Source organism: Muntiacus reevesi, chromosome X, assembly GCF_963930625.1.
Source record: "Muntiacus reevesi chromosome X, mMunRee1.1, whole genome shotgun sequence".
NCBI classification, from domain to species: Eukaryota; Metazoa; Chordata; class Mammalia; order Artiodactyla; family Cervidae; genus Muntiacus; species Muntiacus reevesi.
Genome location: NC_089271.1, coordinates 40,536,076 through 40,542,304, shown reverse-complemented (window position 1 = coordinate 40,542,304; position 6,229 = coordinate 40,536,076). Strand labels below are relative to the sequence as shown.

At 36.9% G+C, this 6,229-nt stretch overlaps 1 non-coding gene across 1 annotated transcript; it reads left to right on the top strand.

Annotated features, from left to right (window-relative positions):
* The first annotated feature begins 1,436 nt into the window (after positions 1-1,436).
* Positions 1,437-1,541, top strand: LOC136154928 (U6 spliceosomal RNA). The gene has a single exon (XR_010660626.1). It is a non-coding gene; the product is annotated as a U6 spliceosomal RNA (small nuclear RNA).
* The last annotated feature ends 4,688 nt before the right edge of the window (positions 1,542-6,229 follow it).

The following is a 6,229-nucleotide window of genomic DNA, read 5'->3' as shown; positions in this document are numbered from 1 at the left end:
CCAGGCAACTGACCACACCATCATGGTTATCTGGGTCATAACGACCTTTTTTGTATAGTTCTTCTGTGTATTCCTGCTTCCTCTTCTTCATCTCTTCTGCTTCCATTATGTCTTTGCTGTTTCTGTCCTTTATTGTGCCCATTTTTGCATGAAATATTCCCTTGGTATCTCCAATTTTCTCGAAGAGATTGCTAGTCTTTCTCATTCTATTGTTTTCCTCTGTTTCTTTGGACTGTTCACTTAAGAAAGCTTTCTTATCTCTCCTTGCTATTCTCTGGAACTCTGCATACCTTGATAAAAAAAACATTAATCTACACATTCAAAAATTTCAATGAACTCCAAACAGAGGGGAAAAAAATCCACACTGATATACATCATAGTCAAAGTGCTGAAAGCCAAAAAAAAAAGAGAGAGAGAGAGAGAAAATATAAAGTAGCAAGATAAAAACAATCCACCACATACAATGGGGAAGGGACTCAATAGTGTAACATCAAAAAGCCCATGGTGAAAGCCCAGAAAGCAGTAGAGTGAAATGTTCAAAGTTGTTGTTGTTTAGTCAATAAGTCATGTCCAACTCTTTTGTGATTCCATGGACTGTAGCCCTCAGACTACTCTGTCCATGGAATTTCCCAGGCAGGAATACTGGAGTGAGTTGTCATTCTTTCCCCAGGGGATCTTCCTGACTTAGGGATTGAACCCTCACCTTCTGCACTGACAGGGGAATTCTTTACCACTGAACCACCAGGGAAGCCCATACTAGAGGTACTGAAAGAAGAAAAAAATCAACCAAGAATCCCATATCCAGCAAAACTATATTTCAAAAATGAATGTAAAATAAAGACACTCCCAGATAAAGATGATTTGCCTTATAAAGAATACTAAAGGAAATTCTTCAGACTGAAAAGAAATGGCACTAGACAGTAATTCATAGCCACACAAAGAAATAAAGAGCATGAGTAAAGGTAATTATGTAGTTCAATAAAAGAGATAGTATAAAGAGAGTTTTTCTCTTTTCCTCAACATATTTAAAAAAGAATTGCATAAAGAATAGTTATAATTGGAGAAATATAGCATATAAAGAAGCAATATATATGACAATAATATCGCAAAGGGGGAGAGAAGGAATAGAGCTATATTGGAGCAGTTTCTATATTTTACTGAAATGAAGTTAGAATTATCTGAAATAGATTGCTTTTAGTTAAGAAGCATTTTGTAATTCCTCCAGAAGAACCACTAAGGAAACCATTCCAAAAATATAATTAAAAACAAAAAACAAAGGCATTTAAAGAGTACACCAGAAAAAAATTATTTAATACAAAAAAAAAGGTAGTAAAGAAGGAATACAGGAACAAAAAGACATGATACACCGGGAATAAATAAAAATTGAGAGATATGATACAAATACATAAAAACCTACATTAAAAGTAAATTATTATGTGCACTTTGTCATCACATACACAAAAATGGCAATGAGATGGAAAAGATTAGCCTGGCCCCTGTGCAAGGATGATATGCAAATTCATAGTGTTCCATATTTTTTTGAGTGAAAAGCCTAATCCTGAATTATTACATAATGCATGGTTCTCTTTACATAACATTTTTGAAAGGACAAAATTTTAGAAAAAGAGGTCAGGTTAGTGTCTGCTAAGGGTCAGGGAGGGGCAAGGGTGGTGGTGGCAGGGAAGTGGGAGTGATTATAAGAGAGCAACAGGAGCAATCTTGCAGTGTTGGAACTGCTCAGTACCTTAGCAGGTGATGAAATTGTATAGCACTTAATAAAAACCCACAAACTTCCACTCCACGCCCTACACACACACATACAAAATGAGTATAAATAAAACTAGAAAATCTAAGAGCTGTGGATCTTATCAATGTCCATATCCAGGCTATATTATTACAACTTAGTTTTGCAAAATGCTGTGCTGTGCTGTACTTAGTCACTCAGCTGTGTCCGACTCTTTGCAACCCCATGGACTGCAGCCTCTAGACTCCTCTGTCCATGGGGACTCTCCAGGCAAGAATACAGGAGTAGGTTGACATGTCCTCCTCCAGGGGATCTTCCCAGCCCGGGGATCAAACCCAGGTCTCCCACATTGCAGGCGGGTTCTTTACCGTCTGAGTCACAAGGGAAGACCAAGAACACTGGAGTGGGTAGTCTATCCCTTCTCCAGGGGATTTTTCCAACCCATGAATCAAACCAGGGTTTCCTACATTGCAAGCGGATTTTTTTACCAGCTGAGCTACCAGGGAAGCCCTTGCAAAATGCTACCATTGGAGAAAACTAGGCAAAGTGTACCAGGGACCACACTGTATTATTTCTTAGACCTCCATGTGTCAATGCAATGTTACAGAGAAATGAAAACCTTTTAAACAAATGTCACTGGGACAACTGGATATCCATATGGAAAAAGATTAATTTAGATGCTTTCCTCATGTGAGCCACAAAACCTTAACTCACAGTACAAATTTAAGAGCTAAAAGTATAAAACTTTCAGAAGAAAATACAGGAAAAGATCTTTATGACCTCGAATAAGGCCAAGCATTCTTAGCTACCACATCAAAAATACAATCAATAGAAGAAAAATGATAAATTGCACTTTATAAAAATGTAAAACTTTGCTCTTCAAAAAGTACTTTTAAGAAAATTAAAAGACTAACCACAAACTGAGATCAAATATTGGGCAAATTATATATCTGATAAAAGATTTGTACCCAGGGTATATTATAGAACTCTTACAACACGACAACAAAAGACAAACAACCCAGTTAAATTTTTGGCAAAAGTTTTGAACAAATGTTTCAGGAAAGAAATATATAAATAACTGATAATATGTACAGAGACACTCAAAGTCATTATTCATTAGTGAAATTCAAATTATAACTACAATGAGCTACCATTTCACACCCACTAGAATGGCTATCATTGGGAAAAGATAGACAGTAGTAAGAGTTGGCAAGGATGTACAGAAACTAGACTCTTACTTTGCCGATGGGAATTTAAAATGGTATAAATACTTTGGAAGAGAGTTTGACAATTTCTTTAAAAGTCTGAACATAATTTTAGCATATGACCCAACAATTCTACTTCTGATTGTTTATCCAAGAGAAATAAAAACATATATCCATACAGTGACTTGTACATGCATGTTCATGGCACCATTATTCATAGTGGGCAAAAGGTGGAAGCAATAAAATATCTATCAACTAGGAATGGAAAAACAAGTGCATATCCACACACTAGAACCCTATCAGGTAATAAAAAGTAATGAAGTACTTATACATGCTACAATGTGGCTGAATTTCAAAAAACATTATGTTAAGTGAAAGAAGCCAGACCCAAAAGACCACACACTGCATGATTTCCTTCTAATGAAATGTCCAGAAAAGGCAAATCTATAAATACAGAAAGTTATATTAATGGTTGCCTGGGAAGGGTTACAGATGGACATGAGGGGGTCTTTTGGGGGTGATGGAAATGTTCTAAAACTGGATTGTGGTGATGGCTAGTCAACTCTGTAAAATCAACAATCATTGCATTGTTCATTCAAGAATCACTGAATTGTATACTTGCGTTAACTCAGAGTATGTAAATTGTGCTTTAATAAATCTGTTTCAAAAAATTAACATAACCATTACCAAAAAATACTAGCCCTAAATAAATGACTAATAAACGTGTTAAGCACCCCTAGAACAGTGTAATACAAATGAGTTTACTAGAAGCACAGCCTGAAGAAATTAATTCCTAGCAGCAGAAAGCTAACTTCAACAAATAGACCTTACAAGAAGCAAGAGGGGCACAGCCTTGCACTTCCCATACCAGGAGGCTTTGGGAAGGGTGCAACCCTATCCAATCACTGCATCTATTATTCTTAATTTTATTCCTTTGGGAAAGGTAAATAGAAATCAAAGTACAATTTATGCTCTTCTGAAAATCCTAAGAATTATTTCTTAGTGAGGATGTCTTGATCTTCAAGCAAGTGATTCAAAATAGGATATCAGACACCATTTCAGATAGAAGACCAACAGTGAATATGGAGGCTTAAGAACTCAACTCCTTAAGGAGGACTCGAACTCATTTACTACACTGGGAACAGGCTCATATGACTCATTTTAATCACACTCTCCTGCCACACACCCTCATGACAAATGAACAACCAACTTTCATAGATAATCATAACAATTGCTACTTCTTGTGTGTCAGGCATTTAGTCAAGGCTTTAATCCTCTCAACAAACATAACCCTTTGAGCAAGAATCTATCTTTATTCCTACTTTATAGATGAGGAATCTGAGACTCAAAGAGTATATAAAACTTGCCCATAGTCAGGCAGCTGATAATTATGGAGCTGAGATTCTTCTCCATAAGCCTTCTAACTATAGAGGCCACATTCTCAGCCCCTACACTCTAAGGCGGTGTTTCTCAAACTTTCTTTTTAACCACAAATTGGAGTAAAACATACATTCTACATCATAACCCAGGACATACAAGTTTATCTACAAATGAAGCTTCATGAAACAATACTTAACCTTATTATGCACAATGCACACTGACATTTTTATTCTATTTATCTTGTTTTTCTCTTTAATATCTTGGTCAATAGCACTAAATCCATTTCATGACATATTAATGGATCACCACTCACAATTTAAAAAAGCACTACTACTTATAAAACCTGTAAATGTCACATTTGAGATGAGACTCTAGAGAAACTTTGAAGACCTCTGTAGACCAGTCCATCAAATTCAAGTGCCAGCCAGCCTGATCATGCCCTCACTCTCCAATTATTCACCTGCCAGAAGAAGGAGGAAGAGAAAGCTAAAAGCCTGCCCAAGTGGGTCACCCAGTGAGTGACCCCTACTCAAGTGTTCATTAGCCAGAACCTGGCCCTGGGGATGGTGGGAAAAAAGAGAAGCAATCCATTTGACTGAATAAAGTGTGCCATAAAAGAATTCTTAGCAATATATCCAGAAAATAAGAGATTCTAAGAAAAATCTCATGTTTTCCTAGGACATGACTAGGCCATTATCAGATTCACCTTGCCTTAATACCACCTCAAGACACGTTATGAGGGCCCATGAGATCTCGGATCGGGCACATTCTAGCATTCAAACCTTCTACCTGCATCAAGAACATAGAACTCTGATCCTAAATTTAGAAACACACAAAACCCTTTCTGTTCAACTTATAATTAAAAGTATGTAGATTTTATTTGAACAGCTTCACCAAGTGTATATGTTTCAAAAATAATTTCCTGCCTACACATTTTGACTATATTAAAATGAAAATATAACCTTAGATTTTGGGTGGTTTTTTTTTTTTTTTTTTTTTTTTTTCTGGTTTGTTCCCTGTATCATTCTGGTATTTTATCTTGTGCTTATCTGAGGACAGTTCTGTTCTTTTCTATTAATCTTGGTAATCCTAGCAGATTTCCCCACAATTCATTTCTCTACAAACTTGTCTCTATTTGCATAGATTGTTCTGCCGAGGTAAGCACTTGGATCTATCAAAAAGGTGAAGAGGGGATTAGGGAAGCCCATATCAAAGGTCTTAAACTTTTGTGTTCTCAATTCTTTTCTTGATCAGGGAGATTATTTTGGAAGAGTTATCTCTGTCTACTTAAGAAGAGAGAGACCTGGCATTGTGGAGATTCTGTTATTTGAGGTTTGTTAAGTATTACTCCTTTTCTTCCATCTTTAACCACTGCATTCCAAAGAGAACGCCTTTGTAAAGCCCCTGCTTCAAAGTAGGCTTTAAAGATGCAGATGTCTGAGGCATAGCTTAGATCTAACATTTCTAAATCAGAACTTCTGACTGCCAGCCACCACCCCCACTCCAGTAGCTTCTCCCCACCCTTTTTGAATGATCAGAAAAAAAGTCACCCCTTCCTCCCACTCACTTCAGTCAAAAACGTAGAGGCCATGCTTCATTCCTTTCCATCCATCACCAATCCCCACATACAATCCATTAGCAAGTCCTAGTGCTGTGCTTCCAAAATAGATCTCCAACCTATCTACTTTTCCCCATCTTCCTTCTCATAAGGCAATGTCTTCTCCCACTGGAACTGTTGCAATAGCCACTGAACTGACATCTTTGTGTGTGGTCTTCCCCGCTCTGATGCATTCTTGACCCAGAAGATAGAATATCTTACAAAAAATTAAAGCAGGCCATGTCCTCCCCCTGTTTAAAATCCTACATAGATTCTCATTTCAGTTAGAATAATATCCTTGTT